General features: G+C 47.7%; 1 protein-coding gene and 1 pseudogene across 2 annotated transcripts in view; both read right to left on the minus strand.

Annotated features, from left to right (window-relative positions):
• The window catches only part of STOX2 (storkhead box 2), a 103,302-nt gene that overhangs the window by 77,627 nt on the left and 2,612 nt on the right, over window positions 1-23,063 (minus strand). The window lies entirely within an intron of this gene.
• On the minus strand, window positions 16,155-16,247 carry LOC111826794 (annotated as a pseudogene).

Here is a 23,063-nt window from a genome sequence, read left to right on the forward strand (position 1 = left end):
TTCAAACAACTTTACTGAGGCATGATTGACATACAAAAGCTGCACACATTTAATGTATATAACTTCATGACTTGGGCGATAAATATATACCCATGGAACAGCATAATATCTATAGTTAACAACACTGTATTGTATACTTAAAATTTTGCCAAGAAGATAAATCCTATGTTGTATTCTTAACACACACACACACACACACACACACACACACACACACACACTAAATAAAGAGGGCAGGAGGTGATGGATATTTTTCTATTTTTATAACTTTGATTTCAAGTCTATAGGCATGTAACTCACAAAATAAGGAGTAAAAACATATGTATATGGCAAGAGACTACATTATGTTTCAGATGACCTTAACACAACTCCTAGCTCTGCCTTCAAGGGAAGGCTATTTCTTTTCATTTTATTTCAGCTTTATTGCAGTGTAACTGACAAACTCTCAGTTTTTTCATGTAAGTCCTCATGGACCTGTCTACCAACCCCACTCTAAGTAGGTCTCAACCCAATGCTGACACCCCTAGCAAGGGCCCGGCCTCACACGAGAGGGAGGAACGACAGGAGGGGCGGAGTGTGTTGGAAGTGACACAAGGGGACTCTTCCCTCTCCTTCAAGTCAGATAAAGAACTTATTACGGCCTTTCAAGCCAGCTATGTCTAAATGGAGAATTGAAATTAAATAGAATTCGGGTTTAACAATTTTTTTTAATGACAGGTTTTTATCTCAACTGAAGTATCACATAGGTTAAATAGTTTCAATGTGTTTGGGATTTTCCTTGCATGTACTGACCTCTCTCTTAGACAGGGTGTGATTCAGAGAAGAAAAAGGCCAATGAAGGTCCATCAAATGGGATGGAGACCATCACAGTGCCCACCAAGGATGCTTTAACTGCATCAAAGACACCCAGGCACCGCTCTGAGTACACAGAGATCTGTGCACGTGGACATTCAAGATACCGTCAGGGTTCCTTCCCTCCTTACTTACAATGCCTATTTCTACTGGTAAGTTTGTTAAAATGAATAAGATAATGCCTTTGTAAAGAAAACTCATCTATATATGTAAAAGGCTAATATGCCAAGTGTCCTTCCCACTGTCTGACCAGTCACTATAATGCGCACTGACCACCAGGGGGCAGACGCTCAATGAAGGAGCTGCCATGACGCACACTTGCCATTTACAAAGAACCAGCAGCACGGACCTGGCTGACAAAGCAACACTCGGCTTCCCCCAAGTGGGACACAGGCCCCACCACCGCCCTGGAGTGACACCCCACCAAATCGCAGCTGATGCTGCCGAGACCCCATGGCGCAAAATGCAGCCCACAGCCCAGGCCAGCCTGGAAACGGTCGCTGTGGGCGCCGGGTAATGACATCACGTAGCAACGCCCGGCTTCCTCACCCTAGTGACTAGCCTCCTTGGAGTTTCTTCAGCCCAGGAACACGACTTGCTTTATACCCAGGTGCAAACATTTACACTGTGACCAAATGTCTGTGAAGCGTTTTCCCATGCCTCATCTCATATGATCCTCACAGAAGTCCTGGAGTAGGAAGATAGGAGACTCAGTGGAATCCTATTTTCTTTTCATTAGCCAGAAAACGGAGATTTAGAAAGCTTAGAAACTTGACCTGATTGAAAATATTTCTACTAATTAATTTCCTTTCAATGTGCACAAATTCATGCACTGGGCCACTAGTAATACATAAAAGCCTCTATCCTTTGGCCACAACATTACATCTCCAAATGTTTTAAGAATTGCTCATTCTTGAAAAACTTTTCCAATCATTAGTTACTGATGGAAATAGGTGACACAGCATTTACAAGACTTATCAGTGGTTATGAGAGAGAACACTGCATGAAGTTACGGAATAAGACAAACTGTCCGCAGCCCACAGCTGTTCCTACCGTATGGGAACATAAGCAGGCTGGCAACTCTAAATGTTAAAGACTTCCACACACCTGTATTTCTTTTCAGTAAACTTATTTCTGATTAAGTGTCTAAAAAAGTTCTCAGTTTCTCATGAAACGGTTTTTCCACTCATGGTCTTCACACACAGTTCTGCCTACAGAACATCATGTGTAATCACAATTTCAATGTTTTGGTCCAGATTTCCCAATTTTGAGCAACTTTCTTATACCAAAAAATAAAAAATAAAAATTATAAAAATAAAATTAATTTATTACAATAAATCAAAATTTTGTATTCCACAAATTCATGATCCACTGTGAAAGAAAAAAACATGCCAAACCCTCACAGGAGAAAGATAAAGTGATGCACGTCGGTCACAGCCCTGCGCCCAAGAGGAGCCGTGCTGGGGCGAGCGGCATGCGCAGCATCGGGGAGGCCTGTTATCGGGGGCTTCAGCAGGACACAGGAGGAAGGTTCCGGAGACAGCGCGGAGGCTCCGGATGGAGACAGCCTCTGCCCAGGCCGGGAGAGGCGGCAGGGGTGCTGACGTCTAAAATCTATCAGCAGTTGGCTACCCTTAGCAAGTTGGATTGGATTGGCAAGGATGTCACGTTTAATTTTACTTACAAGTGTGGCGTTTGAAACTCCTACAGCAAAGTATTGCCTTTGTCACTTCTAAAAAATAACTTCTTTCCCCTTCCATGACCGTTTTGAAATGTAAAATCCAAATCTGGAATGCAGAGAGTTCATTTCAATGAAAATGCAGGGTGCTGCAGGGCACATAATGCAGCATATATCAGGTTTTCTACCTTAAAAATTAATGAAGAACCTAGAAAATATTTCACCTAATTGCTAGTCTTACATCCCCTCCTGGCAATGCCAACACCATGGCCGTAAGCCTCTGCAGGAGCGGGGGCAGAGGAAGCCGGCAGCTCCGAAGGGCAGTTGGGAAGGACATCCCGGATTCCAGGCACAATGCCAGTCACTTTAACACGTTATCACCCCGTCCATTTGCACAACAACCTTATAAATGAGGCCTCAGTAGTTGTGTAGCAGGTGAAGAAAGAGACTCAGAATTTTTAAAGATGTTTCCGGATCATACAGCTCCCAGCGCTGGGATTCAGTTTGGTCTGATTTCCCTGAGCTACCAACGCTCTGCCCTTGTGCCCGGCCTCGGACCACTCACCCCACTTTTCATCCTCTCACCTCAGTTTTCCTTCCGTTTTTTTCTTCTGGAACAGGGAGACGGACCCATTGGCCCTTACCATGCTCAGAGGGGCTGATCCCCAAATGCTACATTCCCGGCCTAAGGGAAAGACGACCCTGCAGATGAACTTGACATCGCTTCGTTTCATGTTCCTCTTCTTCTCTGTCAGCAGGGTGACACCAAGTAGAGAAGTCTGGAACATCTGTGAGAAGGTGCCACTGTATCGAGGGGTTAAGTTTCCGGGGGCTCGCTGCAAGTTCCACAGTGCACGGGGGAAGGGGGGGAGGTGGACCCCAGAAGGCGTGTCCCTGCTTCCCGGCGTCCCAGTGAACATCCACTTTGTGAAATATTTATTCGTAATTATTTTCACTGAGGACAGAACTCCATCTGACACAGGAACACGGAGCTGCTGTGCCCAGCTTTAGGAACACTGCATTTTCGAGGATTACCGCTGGACGGGGACACACTGGGCTTGGCTGGAATGGTGCCTGGAGTTTGTCCTCATTTCAGAAAATGGTGTCGCCCATGGGGATGGCGATCCCGTGGGAGCCACCCAGGCAGCTCGCCGGGACCAGCTGTGTCTGCACTTGGCAGCGAGGCCCCGACAGGTGCCGGCTGCTGACCACTCACAGCTTCTCATGAAGTCCTAGCCTCGCATTCGAATATTAAAACACACGTTCTTTTATTATGAACTACATTCTTCTTGTCTCGAACTTCTTTTATAATTAGGTAACACAATGATTTTTTTTTAAATTAGGGGTGTTGGTGAGATTATGTTTCTGGATAGAAAAAGAAGCATTACCAAAGTATTTGTCCTAAAAAAAAAATAAGGGGGGGGGGCTCTGTTGAGGCCCAGAGGGTCTCAAATCAAGGGATTGTGGGATAAAAGAATTTGGATACAGTATTTGTTTTCATTTACTGACACTAGTGCTGTATACCCACGTAAGTCAATAAAGGAGACAGAAATAAAGGACAGGTTAAATCAAAATAAAAGATAACTATGTATGTAAATCAAGGTGACTGAATAAGTCTTTTCTTCATTAAAGAGAATGGGTGTGGGCAGGGCATTCAGGAGAGAGGAGAAGAGGTTATTCAATTAAATATCATATTTATATTTTTATCTTTTAATAGGTTGCAATGTGGTTTGAATTTCTTGTTGCTTCCAGCACTATATCCTCTTTTTCTGAATTCTTAAACAACCTACCGTCCATTTACTTTCTTCCTTTTATTCTCCCTTTGTCCACTTTTCCATTTATTTAATTTTAAAAGTATATTATATTTAAATATCTACCTAAGATATCTCAAATCCTTTGGGAGGGAGAGAGGATGAGGTACAGTATACATAAATGAGAAATGATTTTCCAAACATAAGATACTGCCATTTTAAGCACAGTATTCCCCAAAACGGAAATCATTATAATGCCCACGTTGGGCGCCCTGTACTATGACCCAGAACTCCCTTGTTTTTGTATAGATTTTTATGGAATCACTTTAATCTCAATATGATTCAATACTTCAGAAAAGCCGTTCCCAATTACGTCTTTGGCAAAACCTACACTATCAAATTTAAAATTAACTACTGTCGTTTAAAACACATTGGGGGGAAAGCTATGCTACTTGTATCTGTCCGCAAATTCAAATAAATGTTTCTGGACGTAATCCAGATAATCTGCTTCTGAAATCACCCAGGAGCTTAAGGAGAAACCTAAACTGATGCACCTTAAAAATGTAAATAGCAAAGCAATGTAAACAGGAACCAGTAAAGCATTCAGAAAGCACTGTCATATTTATTATTATTATTATTATTTTCAGGGCCATTTAGAATGTGGCTCTGCTTCTTGCCAACTTCATATGTATGTCCTGGGAATATATGGGACGATATAGGCAAGCTCTTGAGAATAAGAACTTTATAAATACCAGGTGTCTCTGGAAACACTGTTCAAATAGGAGCTCTCCTGCCGGACAGGCCTTCAGTCCTACAGCTGCAGAAACAGCCGCACCTCCCACAGCTCTAAGGGGCAGGTGGGGACCCCATTTCACAGCCACGTTCAAGTTGCTTCGAGAGGAGCAGCCATCATAGCACTTTCCTCAAGGCTCAAAACAGTAACCAGATTATTCCAGACCCACACGATCCTTGAGTGAAACAAAGCAAATCTCTGCTCTTAAGATCTTACGGGAGTTGAAGCCGTAAGTAACAATGCGAGGACCATATAACGAAGGCTGGTTTTCAGGTTAACACCGAAGGGGAAAACTGTCCCTCAAATATCTATCTCTACGTGTATAGCTGCATAAATGCCTCCAACGCAACATATCCAAAACGGAAGTCACCAACACCTCCTGCCCCCCCTCCCAACCTCCTCCTCCCCAGGCATTTCCACCTCAGTAAGTGACGCCAGTCAAGCCTTCCTGCTCGTCCACTGTATCTGGCGGATCAGTTGGGTCCCCACACACAGCTCAGGGCTCCCCCACTCTGCCTGTCCACTGTCACACCTCCTGGCCAGCTCCTCCTCAGGCCTGGGCCCTGGAACATCACTTATATGGTCTCCGAGCCTCCCCTATTGCTTTCCACAGTGCAGAACTTTATCGCATCACTTGCTGGATTAAACACTTTCCCCGGCTCCTTGTGTATCGCCTCTAGAATGACATGCACATTCCTTAACCCCGGAAGCAGGGTAACCATGTCCGCCTGGGATAGCTGGGGTTTATGACCGCCATTCTGGTGTATTTACCAACATGCCCCTTTCACTGGCCCAAGTGGTCCAGTTTGGGTGGTAAACTGCATGGCCACCTGCTTGCAAAGGCCCTCCTGGTCCCTCTTACTCTCGACTCAGTTGGGCTTCTCCTTCCCTTGCACACTGCCTTCCAGGCGTAGTGCGTTGCTCTCAGTTCCTAACTTTCCCCAATAGTCTGCAACTCCATGAGAACAGGAGTCGTGCTTTTTCTGTCGCTAGACTCCGGGCACTAACACCTTGCTTGCATCTAGAAACTAGGTATCACAGAAGAAGCCAGCAGGAGAGAACACCAGGAATATGGCAGCTCCATAACCAATATATTATGGCAGATGATAAGTGAAGATCTTTTGAGCCATTTAAAAAAAAAAAGTTACTCTCACAAGCTAGAATTTGGATTTAATACAATCATTTCAACAACAAATCCTAGTTTCCAGATGAATATTTTTAAGGGCTATTTTGATACTAATCAAGACACTTTCATTATCCCCAGTAGAATCGCCTATTGTGGTTGAGGCTCAGTCTCTCTGACTTGAGACACCTCCAGAAGCTACAGACATCGCCCGGAATATTATGCAAGAAAAAAAGAGAACACTGGAGATCTGAATCAGCATGGAACCAGGTTTTCAAAATTACCGAGGGATGGCATAAAAAGGAAAGATGGCTCTTCCTCAAAGGAAAAAAAAATAGGAAAGAAATATAGCTTTCTAATCTTATATTAAGCTTTAAAACTTTACGAAATCCAATTTCCTTGTTAAAAAAACAAAAGCTATGGCTGGCTAGCGTGGCTCAATGGTTGAGCGACAACCTATGAACCAGGAGGTCACAGTTCCATTCCCTGTCAGGGCACAGGCCCAGGTTGCAGACTCCATCCCCAGTGTGGGGTGTGCAGGAGGCAGCCGACCAATGATTCTCTCTCATCATTGATGTTTCCATCTCTCTCTCCCTCTCCCTTCCTTTCTGAAATCAATAAAAATCAATCAAAATATATTTTTTAAAAACAGCTATGTGGCTGGGATAACTAGCAGTCCATAGATGTGCAAAGGTGACCGGGGGCAGTGAACATGTGCCTGGCTGGCTGCTGCACCTCAGACATGCATTTAACTACGCCTCGGCGGTGCCCCGGCCCCCACCACTCAGTGCTGCTCAACGGTCTCTTTGAGGGCACATGTGGGGGCGGAGTGGGAACTGAGAGTTACGAACCCTTAGCAGGAGTCTCTCTGTGCATTTAGTTCTAATGTTTACAAAAGGCTCAGAGGAACCTGGTGCGATCTATGGCCAGAGAGTCCATCACCTTCTCAGTCTCATTCTGAATACCGGAAATACCAGTCCGCAACGGATTATTGACATAGATTGTATCCCAATATTGCACGCGGGGAGGCAATGACCCAACGTACTTCCACTTAATGTGGTACAAGGAGAAAAGGCATACTTCCCCTATACCCACCACTCTTTTCCTTGAATTCCTGCAACATTTGTATCTAAGTTATCCCAGGGAAGGCCAATGTCACCACAGAATCAAAATATAGCACAAAGCCCTTGACTTAATTATAGCTGCTTACTTGGTATACAGGGCACACAGCCCTACATTCTTTTGGTCTCGCCCTATACGCTGTACAAAAGAAACCAGTCATTAGTAATGGATAGGTCCCCTGACTTCAACAAATCTCTGCATTTTCCAATATGATGATATTCCATGTAATTCTCCCAATAACTAAAAATTTTAAGTTACCTCTTTGCAGATTGTGTGTATGAAACCCAAGAGAGCAATTGAAATGTATTCAGAGTACATTCTCAGTACGGTTCCAGGGGCTACTTTTTCGGGGCTTGAGTTATAATCACGGGCCCAAACCATCACCCCATTTTGTATTTCACATGTTATCCAAACTTCTTTTTCTCTGGAGGAAAGATGGCTTTGTCAGGCATCTCCATTTCTGCTACATTCCCAGCACCCAACGTAGGACCATTTCCTACAGGACATCACATCGGTAACCCCCTCCTGTCGCAGGAGCTGTGAGACAGACCCACAGGGCCTCACCAGCTGGTGCCAGGCTCGGCCCACGCACTGGGTGAGGGCCCCCACCCACGATGGCAGGACACACGATTAAAATTCGTGCCTCCACAAAGTTACAAGTTTGTTCTGGACCCACTTCCTGACCACCCACTAGTAACTGAAACCTCTCACGGAGCTCTGCAGGCCAGGGCTCCCCTCTCTCCAGCGCTCTCTCCAGGGGAACATACACTTCTCCAGAGTCTTGAGAGGGCCAAACCCAAGTTCCTCCAGGCACTGACGCAGGCAGCCTTATGCGCATGCATTTTGTTGTTGTTGTTAATCCCAAGAGATGTCCTTTTGCAAAGAAAGGCAGCAACCGGGGCTGTGGGCATCCCATGGACTGGGAAGATGCAGCGATGAACAGGAGGGCGATGCCAGATTAAAAACCATCTCATGGTTCAAACTGCTCCCCTCCTAACCCAGGCCACAGGAACAAGTGCACTGAGGACAGCGGCCTGGGCTGAAGACCTATCTGTTACCGTGGTTCTCAACCTTCTGGCCCTTTAAATACAGTTCCTCATGTTGTGACCCAACCATAAAATTATTTTCATTGCTACTTCATAACGGTAATGTTGCTTCTGTTATGAATCGTAATGTAAGTATCTGATATGCAGGATGGTCTTAGGCGACCCCTGTGAAAGGGTCGTTCGACCGCCAAAGGGGTCGCGACCCACAGGTTGAGAACCGCTGTGTTAGGAAGTGGCTGCCACTACACTGAGAAGCCAGCAATGCAAAACGGAACCAGGGCCTCTGTCCCACGGGGAACATGTGCAGTCCTGTCCACTCTGTGGAGCACCATGACCCCCGCGCGGGTCCTAGCACATCCTCTGCAAGACGAGCTGCCAACAGCGGGAGAGACACAGGGCCGACTGCGTTTCTGGGGCGCAGGTGGGAGCCTGTCCCCGATGAGGGTCTGCTCCCTGACCTGCAGACAGAAAGGGGGTATTTCCTCAGGGAGGAGACCGGCAGGCTGAGGGCAGAGTCCCCCGGATGTATTCCCAGCACCCAACGTAGGACCATTTCCTACAGGGCATCACGTCGGTGGGAGCCTGTGCCACCGGCAGGCTGAGGGCAGAGTCCCCCGGATGTGGAGCGCTGGGTGAAGCCCCCGAAAGGGCCAAATGCGGCCATAATTAGGATGTCACCCCAGCACACACGCACACTCCTACCTCCTATCAGACACATCAGCTGGCAACGTGATGACTGTTACGTCCTAACTGCTACTTCCAGATCAGCAGCACTCGGACTGAAGGAGTGCCATGTCTATTCCGCAAAACCAACCTATTCTACACACGCTATTGAAACTGCTCCCTGTAGGTCAGAGGGTTGTAATTACTGGCAGTTAAGCCTTTCCTACCTGTAAAAAAAAGGAGGGGAGCCCTAACCGGTTTGGCCTGCGGACTCAAGGGTCCCAGGTTCGATTCCGGTCAAGGGCATGTACCTTGGTTGCGGGCACATCCCCAGTAGGGAGAGTGCAGGAGGCAGCTGATCGATGTTTCTCTCTCATCGATGTTTCTAACTCTCTATCCCTCTCCCTTCCTCTCTGTAAAAAATCAATAAAATATATTTTTTTAAAAAAGGAGGGGATAATAAATACATGACCCCTTTTTGGAGACCCAAAGCTGCTTATTTCCATACTCAGACCACAAGCTTATTATTAATAACTAGAGGCCCAGTGCACATGAAATCACACACGGTTAGGGTCCCTAGGCCTAGTCTGGCCTCCGTCGCATGGCCTCTGCCGCCCTGTGATGCTACGTGAAGCTCCCCGCCCCAGGACGCTCCGCAATGCTTGGGGCCCCTCGACTGCTCCCCGAGGCTCCCCGGGCCCCGCAGACTGCTCCACGAAACTCCCCAGCCCCGCCACTGCTTCGCGAAACTCACTGCCCCCTGGGTGACTGCTCCCCCAAGCTCACAGCCACCCCGCAAAGCACCCCGCCACCACCACTCAACAGTCCCCAGTCCCGCACTGCCGCCAGCCCCCCACCCCCCCATGGTGAGCAGCTGGAGGGGGTGGGGGCGGGGGAGCCTGAGAGGTGCTCCATGCACTTCATGGTGACCAGTCGCCCGTTCGGTCATGACGCCACCTAGCTCTTTATATATATTAGGATAATAATAACTAATAACTGTTACTGAGCACAAATTATGTGCCCGGCACTATTCTCAAGGCTTTACATTTGCTAAGGCATTTAATCCTCAGATCAACCCCACGAGGCGGTGCGATTATTTAGTCCCAAGTACGCCCGGGACACAGAGAGGCCAGGCTACACGGCTGCCTCTGCCAAACCTGGGCCTGGAGTCACTAGTTGGCATTGACTTTTTCTTCAGCTGAAAACCACCGGAAACATCTGTGTGTGCAAAGAATTGATAACTGGCTTAGAAAAAAATCAGGGTCCATGGCTGCCACTCATCAAGACGGGCTGTTCTGATCCTCAGAGCATGCTGCCATTTCTGTACTAACACCACTTTTTTCTTCCTGTTAATAGTCTGTTGATCCTTCACTCGCTGCCCAGTTTCCATCTCCTAATTCTTTTATGGGTCTGGTTAAAAACACCATTTGCTTTCCTGTAATTCTAAAGTGGAGGGTGAAGTACTAAAGGTTTTTACTAAGAAAACTCAGACCTGGATTTGAATCTTAACTCTGTAGAAAGTTCAAGCTCAGATTCCTCATCAGCAAACTGATACATTCCTAGTGCCAACCTCTTAGGATGGGTGGTTGAACTAAGTGAGAGAATATAACTGACATCTTATAGGCCCTCAATTAAGTAATGTACATTATTATCACAAATTCTACAACATTCTTTGGGAAAAACATTGTGTTTATCGTTTATCTCTTCTGGGATATTTATCATTTTGAATGTTCATCTTGAATGGTACACTTATTTTTAATTTTTATCATTTATTTATTTTTATCTTGAACGTCATCCTTTTCCACTTTACCTTTTAAGTTTATCTTGAATAATTTATTTTCAATATCTGTTTATGTATTTATATATTATGATTTCTTAATGTATTGTTTGTGAGTTTTAAAGACACATCTGCTCTCATAATGATAGCATTATTCCTTTCTTTTTAGAAAGAAAGCAGAAGACTCGAGAGGTCTTTAAGGAAATAGAACGAGCTCATCCTCCCATCTAACACAATTGCATTTTAATTTGAAATCTACCAACTTGGAGTTTGGGGATTACGCGATAGGACTAGGGGCTGAAGGTCATCTTTTGCGAGCACGCAGAAGTGGCATAAACAAGGTTCCCGGGGACCACGTCAATAATGGAAGAAGGAAAAAATAACCTATTTTCAAATACTAAAGGAGCGGTCTCTGATATGGCAACAATTGATGTGCTAATGATAAATAATTTATCCATCCTCAGATTGCCTAAGGACATGAAAGTAATGACTCCATTTCATTAAGCCTTCTATAAAATTTAAATCTTTCACTTATTTAGAGAAATCTTCCTCCTAATTATCCCAAATTAGTGTAATTCCAGACCTGGTTAGAGTTATTACATTGTCTAGTGCAGTGGTCGGCAAACTCATTAGTCAACAGAGCCAAATATCAACAGTACGACGATTGAAATTTCTTTTGAGAGCCAAATTTTTTAAACTTAAACTATATAGGTAGGTACACTGTTATTAACTTAATTAGGGTACTCCTAAGGCTTAGGAAGAGCCACACTCAAGGGGCCAAAGAGCCGCATGTGGCTCTCGAGCCGCAGTTTGCCAACCACTGGAGTGGAACATTATACCGTAGCAAGTCCCCCTGACAGCGGCCTTGTTAGATGATCAATTTTTCTTGACTGGAGCCAGAGAAGAACATGGGTGGTCCTTCAGGAAAAAAAGTCTTATGACACTGTCCTCAGATGGCAATTACTCTTCAGACAACTTCAAAAGCGAGTTTTAGGTAACTTTGAGAAAAAGATTCAGATTTTTGCCTATTGCATTTCTTTCCCATTTAGATTCGCCGTTTCGGTATCCGGAACACCATCACCAGGGAGCCAGCCAGAAGGTCAGGCGGAATCCACGATCACCTCATATACGGCACCTGCGCTTCCGCAAGACCACAGCCCCAGGGGAGGTGACCAGCTCTGGCTCCACTCCCAGGTGACACGGGGAGAGAGGGTGTCTGCTCTGATCCTGCTTGGCTAACTGCCAATCCTAGAAAAACTCGAATGTCTGGTTTTCCTACCTCTGCATTTCAGACTCCAGTGCACCAGTTATGAAATCATCCCATCAAATTAAATTTAAAAGGAAATGCCACCACAAACGCATGGCGTCAGCCTCCCCTCCCACTGGCAGGAGCAGTACACGGAGACCACGCTTTCCTGTGAGTCACACTCACCACGTTGCCATGGGTTACAGAACGCATCCTCCTTGACCGCCGAAGAACTGGGAGAAACTGCTAAGAATCGTCTCCGTGCCCCTCCTACGGGGAATTGCAAGGACACTCTTTTCTTTCTCCGCCAAACTGAAGATTTTATAATATCCCTCTGATGTACTCTGAACCATAACTGATTCTTAGCAAAGATACCATCCATTTACCCACTTTTAACCATCTACATTTTCATCATATTCATCAAAATGCCTAGCTTATTAATTTCTTGATTACCTTGGACTGAATCCTATTTTACATCATTCAGACCCATAAAACTCCTCCCTCTTTGCCCCTTGGTACCGTTATTTTAAATCACTGGGCTGGGTATTGTTACAGTCAGTTATTTGGATGCTGGCCTATTGTTATACTTGGAATAATGTTCCGTCTAAACTCTTACAACAACAGATGGTAAAAGATAGATTGCACTGAATCCAGGGTTTCTTCAGCAATTTTTCGCAAGTTAAGAAGAGTACAAGAGAACATGAGTCAGCAGGAGAAAACGGTTTACAAGTGAATGAAATTCTATTTGGGGGAGAGGGGAGGGACTTCTTTCCATTTGAAGTTTCAAATTTGTTATCAGCTACCTTTGTGCCAAACAAGTTGATTCCTAGGAATTGGGCAACCCTAACGATGTCAACCCCGCCAGGATCAGGGATGCCCACGGCATGACTGACAGCCAGTGGAGACAGCTGAGGGGCTCACGATGGAAGGAGAAGAAACCCACTCTGAAGAGAAGCTAAGAACCAGCGACTGGGAAAGATTCAGCTGTCACCTGACCCCCATCCCCACCCTCTGCCAGCTTTGGGAGGGGGCAAGGCCCGGGAATCCTCAGAATTCCAGCTGGCAGAGTAGAGATTATTTTCATGGAACGTACATACACAAATACTGGAGGTTCGAGCCTTTGAATAAGCAGGAACTCGAACATCTTTCCTCTCCGCACAACAGAGGCCTCTCGGGCGGGGGCCCTAGGGAAAGCGCCAGGTGAACCCCGGGGGGAGTGAGAGAAAATATTTCATAATTGCTTAAAAATCAGGAGTTAATTTTACTAACAGCTAACATATAGGTGTTGGATACATACATGATTCAAAGTGTGTGTGTGTGCATGTGTGAATAAGATCTCCGTTTTGTCATCTGTGCTGCTTCAAACACGAATTAGCGGCTGCCTCTGGGACTATTCTGAGACTAAATGAGGTCATTCTTACGCGCGCGGGCCGGTACCAAGTACATGCTCAGTAAACAGGTTCCCTTCCGTGGGGGGAAGCAGAGGGGGGTCAAAGGCTCCCTCTGAATATCGACATTTCAGGAGCCCTCAGGAGCTCTGTTGCTGTGTTAGGAAGCCCGTGCTCAGGCCCAGGAAGGAAGCCTGTGCCTCAGCCCCAGGCCCTCCGACCTCTGGCTTCCCACCACCACGCTGAGCAGAAGCCTGGCGGGACCTGAGTACACGACAGACAGACAGACAGACAGACGCTGAGTAGCCGTGACCCACGCCTCCTGGGAGCCCCAGCCTCAGTCCCGGCTTCAGACGCTGCAGGGCTGCAATGGAGAGAGAGAACATGCCTTCTCACCTCCGTCTGCACTTGACGACGGAAACCTCCCCTCTGGCCCTGAAGATGAGGACGATGGGATGATACCACCACCTACGAGGCCCTCTGCCTCCCAAACGAATGTCCTCTGGCATGCTCCACACGTGTCAATCACCCACCCCGCGCCACGCAGGGCACAGCACGCAGGAACACAAGGTCTGGAGCCTCCGAAAGCTGGGCTTCAACCAACCAAAGCCGGTGCCTGGACTGCACTTGGGAATCCTAATGAGAGGAGGCCTGCGAAGTTCAAGGAGTTAGCGAGAGCCACGCGAATAAGGCAGCTGCTCAGCACCCTTTCCTCCTTCTCTAGGTGCTCCCCTCGGGCTGTGAGGAAGGGACAGTGGGGCAGGGGGTGGGGAGGGCGGAGAGGTCAAAATGAACAGGGGAAGCGGAGCCTCGGGAGTGGATACAGGAGGAGTGGGAAGCGGGGAAGCTCCAAGTTCCCCGATCCGGCCGGCGGTGGTTCCCACGACTGCCTGGAAAGCGAGGGGCAGTGTAGAGGGAGGTGGTGGGAGCTGTCCCAGAGCCCCAGGCCCTTCTCACCAGCTGCTCATGCAGTCCTACTGGAAACCGGGCCCCTCAATCCCCACCGCTGGTAAGGGGGATGAGCAGTCCTACTGGAAACCAGGCCCCTCAATCCCCGCCACCAATAAGGGGGCGCCCTGGCCGGAGGGGCGGGGCCGGCACTGCAAAGGAGGACGCCACCCTGTTTGGGGAGAGGCTACTGAGCTCCACTTTCCAAACAGGCCTTGAAACAGAGACCTGCTCTCCCAGCCCGTGTTCCACAGTGAGTCCCGGGGACATCGTCTTATTGCACGCGCAGGCCCACGCACACACGGCTCCACCCTCGGCTCCACCGGCTATTTTTCCTTTACCTTCACTGAAACGTCAACAGGAAAGCCTCGAATTAACCGTGTCCGATCACACACACGGAGCATCTTTCCCCTGATTTCAGGTGAAGCCAAGTTCGCTGGGATTTATATCGCACAGGAATATTAAATACACGACGATTCTCTACCATTTTTCCTAAGAAGGAAATCCAAGGACAAGCAAGCCCACTTAGGTAAACGAATAATTCTGGAGATTTCTTAGGAGACCCCAGACTCAAATCAGTAAGGAAGGGAATAGTTGGTTTCCGATGAAATGAGCACCAAACCGAAGAGTCGGATTGACCTCTACTTTAGTTTTCAGCTCTACCTGACCCTGGACAAGTTGCCTGTCATCCATCTTCCTTTAAAAAAACAACAACAATATTTTTATTGATTTCAGAGAGGAAGGAAGAGGGAGAAAGAGATAGAAACATCAATGATGAGAGAGAATCATCAATCAGCTGCCTCCTGCATGCCCCACACTAGGGATCAAGCCCACAACCTGGGCATGAGCCCTGATAGGGAACCTAACCGTGACCTCCCATTCACAGGTTGACACTCAACCACTGAGCCACGCCAGCTGGGCTCGTCTGGGCTCATCCCCTTCTTCTGCACCCTCGGGTGTAAAACATTTAGAAACGAGTCGATCCTGCAGAGTTATGTCCCTAAAGAAAGAATGATATAGTAGCAAAACTGTACTAGGTTCTTCCTGTGTTGGGCACTATGCTCATTATTTTGCATATATTTACTCACTTATAATCCATATAACAACCATATATCAGGTATAATTTTATCCTCATTTTACAGACAAGAAGCAGGTAAGCTGGTCATCTAAGATGCCGAGACTGCACAGGCAGCGAGTGGGGGCCGGGCACCAGAGCCTCTGGCCGAAAACCTAAGTCACACGCTCTGCTATCTGAAGTCATTCATGAACCTCCGACGGAAACCAGCATTGCAAAGGCAGCAAGCCCACTGACACCACGCCCTCACTCATCGTTCGACTCTTCTGGGCATGCTCTCTCCCTGGCTAAGCGCACCTCTTAAAAGCATTTTTAAAAAGTGTATCAACAGTCGTAACCAGTTTGGCTCAGTGGGTAGAGCATCGGACTGCGGACTGAAGGGTCCCAGGTTCGATTCCAATCAAGGGCATGTACCTTGGTTGCGGGCACATCCCCAGTAGGGAGTGTGCAGGAGGCAGCTGATTGATGTTTCTCTCTCATCAATGTTTCTAACTCTCTATTCCTCTCCCTTCCCTTCTGTAAAAAATCAATAATATATATAAAAAAGTGTATCAACAGCTACTCATTGTCTTTGTTATAAATAACCAGTGGGCCAGTGTGGAGGGAAAAAAAAGTCTAAATACCCTTTTCAATTTAAAACCACGCAGACGAAACTTCAAATGAGTTTCCTAGGTTTCTTGTCCCATTATAACATAAGCTTCAGCACCTAATCTAAAGTGAGGTTTTATCTTAGAAGTTTAGTGCATTTACTACACTTGATCTTAGCCAAAAGGCCGAGAAGCGATTCATGTGGCATTTTTAAAATCCCAGGACAGACGCCTGTATACGAACCACCGGTGGATAGCTAACCTGCCAGCTCACTCCTCCGGCCCATGTGAATGGACCAAGACCACCGATCAGCCCCCAGTTACCCTGGAGGCCTCCGTCTTAGCATCAACCTCCAGGCACCGACTCAGACTGTGGTGAAAGACAGAAGTGCAACACAGAGGTCCCGACGTCACTGCCACCGCTGGGAATGCCAGCAGGGCCATGGGCCCCCTACGACCTACCGGCTCCTCACCTGGTGCTTGCTACAACACAACCAAGCGAGACATGAGCCATGTCCTCAGAGTTTATGTCTAGAGGGAGGACCTGACAAGATGATGACAACTGCCTTGCAAATGAGCTCAGAGGTCCGCAGGCGGGGCTCGTCACCCCAGGCCGCAGCGCTGCCTCCAGAGGGAACAGGTGAGCTGAGTTTGAAACTGGATGCCAAGGGCAGGGGAACTGGCATTCGTGGGGAGGGCCCTGGGACGAAGGGCCCTGGGAGCTTGATACAAAATGAAGGCGACGTGGTTGCGAAGTAAAACCCGACCACACTTCCTGACGTAGCCTACACGCAGTTTCCGCTCCGTGCCAGGCTTGGAAGGGACAACTACCAAGGTTCTCCGTGTCCTCTGGGTTCTCAGTTATCTGTGAGGGAACCAATGCTGGCTCTTTTAACAATACTAATGACAAATAACACAGATAGGATGTTTCCTATGTGCCAAGCTTATTTCTAAGTGCTTTACCTACATGAATCCACCAAAACCTAATGGTATGCACCATTACTATTCCCACTTCGCAGGTAAGGAAACCGAGGTCCTGAGGAAATAGGTCCCCTGTCCGAGCCCACCCAGTCAGTAACGGAGAGGCTGCATCATGACGCCATCGGCCTGTATTCCTGCTCTAAATCCTGGCCTTTTGCTTACAGAAATGTGCTGGGTCACGCAGAGGGCCACAGGGAGGTGTGGATCGGTGAGGACTCTCGGGCAGCCGTGAGCAAGCACAGACACTGTGGCCGGCAGCACAGGGGACGCCCCCTGCGGCTGCCCCACTGCCATGGAGTGCCATCTTCCTGCAACACCACGGAAGGCAGAGTGTCATTGGTGAGGCCAAGATCACGCCCATGCCCTCGATCTCAGGCAGTCCAAGAAAGCAACCCCAGGGCAAGGTCAGCATCTGCAGAGAGAAACGAGGTCCTGCCTCCCACCACGGGCCACAGGTGGTGCATGAGGTTGCTGCTCTGCTGAAACAAAACACCACGGCTGGGTGGCTGGAAACAAGCCAAATGCATCCTCTCACGTCTGGAGGCTGAGGTCAGAAGCAGGCGCATTTCCCTCCTCCGAGGTCCTGAGGGAGAATCTGCCCCAGGCCCCTCTCCTGGCTTCTGCTGGTGACCAGCAATTGCTGGCCCGCCTAGGCTGGTGGACATGTCGCTGTCTCTGCCTCCTTCCTCACCTGGCCTTCCCCCTGCAGCTGTGTCTCTTTTCTTCCTATAAGGACACCAGTCCTACTGGATTTAGGGCCCATCCCACTCTGGTATGACTGCATCTTAATTTCCCCTGCAAAGACCCTATTTCCAAGTATGGTCATAGTCACAGGTACCAGAAGTTAGACTTGAACATACCCTTTGGGAGGACAGACTCAGCTCATAACCGTAGGAAATGACACAGGAAGGGGGTTCAGATGATGGGCAGCCAAAAAAATGACAGGTATCCAAGGTGCCTCAATCACTACGGGGGCCTTCATTTCATCTCACAATGAAATGATTTCAAAGCAAAAGCTGGATATGCCCAAAGCAAGAAAAGGTCTGAGAGCAGTCTTCAGGGAACCAGCTAGCTAGGAATTGGAGTCGGGTTGCACTGGGGGTGAACTGGGAGCTGGGTGGGGCCTCCCCCTCGAACCGCACCCATCAGAAAGACAGGCCTTCTCCCCCGAAGCCTGGCAGGCATCTGCCAGACAGCTCTCTTTTATCTTCAGCAAGAGAAGACTTGGCCTGGAGGGGCCATCATGGATGTAAGCAGAAAGATAAATGGAGATTTTGACTGTGAATATGAGTTACCTAAGCCGTAATTTTTCAACTGAATAGGTATAAGACAGATGTTTAAAATATACGTTATTTACAGAGCTGGTCTGGTCTTTTGTGCTGCTACTTGTATCGCTCTAACTTTTTCCAAACCCTGACTATAAATATCAAAAGCATATCCCTTTCATCAACAATCCAATAGCTTCTGAATGAATGCAAACACTAATAAAACAAGTCCTAGAATTAAAAGGCACTTTGTTTTTACAGACAGGAGAGCAGTTGGTCTCCAAGAAATCCTAACCTCAACGGCCCAGGCTTTCAGAAACCCAAGCAGGACTCAACGTTACGGGAATCCAACCGATCCTCCACCTGCTGGAAAGTAAATCAGTCATCGGCCCCCTTTAAGATACGGAGCATGAAGTACAAAAAGCTAAGCTAGCCTGGCTGGTGTGGCTCCGTGGTTGAGCGTCAACCTATAAACCAGGAGGTCATGGTTTAAATCCCGGTCAGGGCACATGCCCAGGCTGCGGGCTCGATCCCCAGTAGGGAGTGTGCAGGAGGCAGCCGATCAATGACTCTCTCTCATCATTGATGTTTCCATTTCTCTCTCCCTCTCCCGTCCTCTCTGAAATCAATAAAACTGTATCTATAATAATAAAAGTGTAATATGCTAATTAGACCAGACGTCCTTCCAGACGTCCTTCCAGACGAAGCCGGGGCTGGGAGGGAAGCCCAGGTCCCGGGTGCCAGAGGGATGGTGGTGCCAGCAGCCGGGAGAAGGAAGGCCTACTCTTGCACGAATTTCATGCAACGGGCCTCTAGTTTAAAAATAAAAAGCTAAGCTATTCTCATGTTCCCAACTAACGTGGCTAAGTGGGTGACCTCCAGATACACCCCGAACCCTAACTGTTCACCTGTGTGCCTAAAGGACTTCTCTGCTTGGACGATCAAACCATAGGCCCCAAATGGAGCTCATCGCCTGCTCCACTCCCCCAGCTTCCTGGTCAGTCACTGCATTCTTCCAGCCCAAATCTCTGATTCACCTTTGATTTTCTTCCACCTCTTAAATCAAGTCAGTTACGGTGAAGGGTCAGTTCCTTGTTCTCCAGATTCTCCCTTCCCTCTCCACTGCCCATCCCCACTTCCGTGGCTGCTGCAGGCTTTCCACCATGTGACATGAGGACCACTCGGCACAGGAGGTCGCTTCAGTTGAGTATTTTTCACTGAAAGAGTAACGCATTAATTCTAATGGGGATTAGAAACTGTAATTATCAAATGAAACTTTTACTTCCACGTAAAATATAACCTTTTCTTTTTAATTCATTTGAATAAAGAAGTAGGTCAAGTTAATGGAAAATATGACATAAATAACAGGACAGGTGGTATACAGACCTGGGTAGGAGAACCTTGAGGGGGGGGGTGCTGATGCCTAGCAGCGCTGGAAACCACTGCTGTGTGGGGGTCCCCCATCACCTTCTATTTGACCACATCGCCCCTCCACCACCTGCCGGCCTCCTGGCCTCGAGACTCTTCACGTGCCCTGCAAACCACAGCCGGACCCCTCTTCCAAAACCACTCCTCTCATCACTTTTCTCTCCAAGTCACAAACCCGTGACCTACCCCATACACTCTGAACTCCACCTACGTTTCAGATCCCACCGGCCCAGCTCCATGTTATTTCTAGTTGCTCCCCGAAGTGACAGCATGACCAACCTCACACTGACATTTTCACTCCCAGCTTCATGCCGGGGTTCATGCTGCCTCCACAACCTCCCCCCACCCCATCTTTCTCCTTCTCTGTCTCTTGGAATCCTACCCAGTCCCTCACGACACAAGCAAGTCCTCCCTCCAGGCAGCCTTTTCGAACTGACATTCTTCTACTCTCTGACCTGCTATTCCACTTACACCAACCGTATCCACCACCCCGCTGGGCTCTTGATTATATGCTATTATTTACTGTTTTCTAATGGTCGACTCGTTGAGAGCTGGTCCTGTCTACCACTGCAGGAGGAGGCCCTTGGTCTACCACTACAATAAGAGGTCCCTGGAGAGTAGAATCTTATATCTTTGCAGACATTTGTGTACGTGAATATATATATTTATTCCATAGTTATGAGAGGATGACTCACATTAGGAGTTCAAACCATCTCTTCATCCAACTTTTTAAGAGAAGCCATGTTTTATTCATTCCTCCAATAAACACTGACGGAGTGCCTGCTGTGTGCCAAGCTCTGTGGTTGCTGGCAAAACAGAGATGTGAATAAAACACGTATGGCCACTGAGGAACTTGCCAGCTAGCACAGGAGACACACACGTAAACTCCCGATGCCACACGACGTGACCAAGTCGCCATAGCACAAGTACCTAACAAATGCCAGGAGGGATTCCTCTGGAGAGGATTGGAGGAAGGCTTAGAGGGAAGGGGCGAGTGAGTGGCTCTGGAAGGGGGAGAATTTCTGGAGCCTGGAGCACAGGGTAGTGGGGGGGAAGGGAGGAGGAAGAGAAGAAGCGCTTGGAAAGGTGGCCTGGTCATGCCATGAAGGGCCTTGGCCCAGATCCTCATCCCCAGGCCGGAGAGACAGTAAAAGGAGATGGAACGCGACCAGCTTTGCTTTAGGAGAGGTTTAAAAAACTAAAACCTCCTCTGGGCACATGTGGAGGAGGAATTGGACTGGAAGCAAGGTCAGTCTGGAAGATATTGTAACGGAAGAGAAGATTTAAACAACAAGAGATGAAGGAGGGGGCAGATTGTAGAAACATCTAGGAGGTAGAAATCATTAGGCGTTTCTGACCAACGGGTTATGCATTCCACTGTCAAATAAAAATAGTCTAGGGATGAACTACTTAAGGGAGAGTTTATTATCAACTTACAAAATTACCCATGTCATCTCCTTCTTGCGTTGCTGTGACTAAGGTTAATTAAGAGTTGACTAGAGTCTATATCAGGGGTCCTCAAACTTTTTAAACAGGGGGCCAGTTCACTGTCCCTCAGACCTTTGGAGGGCCGGACTATAGTTTAAAAAAAAAAACTATGAACAAATTCCTATGCACACTGCACATATCTTATTTTGAAGTAAAAAAACAAAACGGGAACAAATGCAATATTTGTATTTGCATGTGGCCCGCAGGCCGTAGTTTGAGGACCCCTGGTCTATATCCTTACAAACTACAAGAACCTCTACTTTATACCATATAGATTAGGCACACACAGGTTTCCAGGACTGATCTACGAAAGCCTGTCCCAAATTCCCGCATCAGCAAATCGTCCCAGCCGCGAGGATCTCACCAGATGTTGCTTCTGGGTTATACCTGCCCTAAGCATACGTGATCCCGTACCAAAGAACATACCATTGTCTGAACTGTCCTGACTCTCCAGGGTATAGGGAGTTTAAGCCAGAATTGCTCCGGAGGTGTAAAAATGCTAAGGGTTTCATACAATATGCTCATATTCCTTTTTTCGAATAAAAAAGCTCACCAGAGTGTAAAAGGTATTGAAACACCCAGGGAGGTGACCTTTGGTAAGCACAGTGTTCCCCTGGGAAATAAAGAATAAAGTCATTCACCACCGCGCGCAATATCCCTCACGTCCACTTGCCTGGTGAAAGCAGTCAACACGGGTAGTTTCAAATTAAAACCCGGCCGGGGCAGCGAGGCTGAAAACGGATCTCTGAGAGCAAAGAGGGGAGCGAAGGCAACAGGACGCTGTTTATGGAAACGTGTATAGGATTGTAACTTGCCAGGTGTTTATCCATCATGTCCCCACACCAGTCCTCTGGCCGCCAGGACAGGCCCTAAGGTGCAGACAGTTATTGCAATGTTTGGGGAGGACAGGAAATAGGATTCCTTTGCAAAATGAGCACTTCCCCCACACGCCCCCACATATGGAGGCACATGACTCCAATAAGTAGAAAGGGCAGAGGTCATGCCTAACGTTTTCTGTGTAAGTGCTCGGAAACCCCGTGCTGGCTCATTACAGAGCTCCTGCCTGGGCGGTTCTGTGATGGGAGCGTGGAGCTGGGGGACCTGTCCAGACGGGAGGGGGTCATGTGACTCGCCAGGAGCACAGCTGGTTCGTGGCAGGCCCAGATCAGAACCTCGCTGTCCGTTCTCCGCTCTCAGAAAATCCCCCCCCCACCCCTGTCTCTTAAAATAACAGGACACGAGGAACTGGGACACCATCAACGGTGCCCCAGAACTCATTTCTATAAAATGAAAACTAATAAACTAATGAAGGTAGTGTGCTGCCCAGTCCTCCCTCTGTTTTTAATAGATCACCGGGGGGGGGGGGGGGCAAAAAAACGGATTTACCTTGTCTTAATATGTCAGTTTGGGGGCTTTTGTTTCATCTTTTCAAATCCTTTAAAACGATATTATGAAAAGTGCCTCATTGCTCTTTAAAGTGGCAAATATCAAACTAAACGTGCCATGATGGGGGGGGCGGGGTGTCTCCTTCATAAGCAACACTTTCTATGAACAGGCTCCGTAGAACTTTATAGTGGAAAACCGCTTTCCAATCTTGACCAATAGAATGCCCAAACCTGGTGACATTACATGTGGGATGTAGAGGAGCACCCAGCCTCAGGGCTAGGGAAGGGGGCCGTGAGTACAAGGAAAAGTTAATAGCATCATTTGTGCCAAGGGGTCAAAGTTCACACCGTTCTAACAGAGGATCAGCAAAAGGCTCCGGGCCATGAACACCATCCCACGGAGGTACATGAGCATGTTTTCCTCTGTACAGCACTGAGGACCACAGATAGCTCCCTCTGCGTGGGGA

This window comes from Myotis lucifugus, unplaced genomic scaffold, assembly GCF_000147115.1.
Source record: "Myotis lucifugus unplaced genomic scaffold, Myoluc2.0 scaffold_102, whole genome shotgun sequence".
Lineage (NCBI taxonomy): Eukaryota > Metazoa > Chordata > Mammalia > Chiroptera > Vespertilionidae > Myotis > Myotis lucifugus.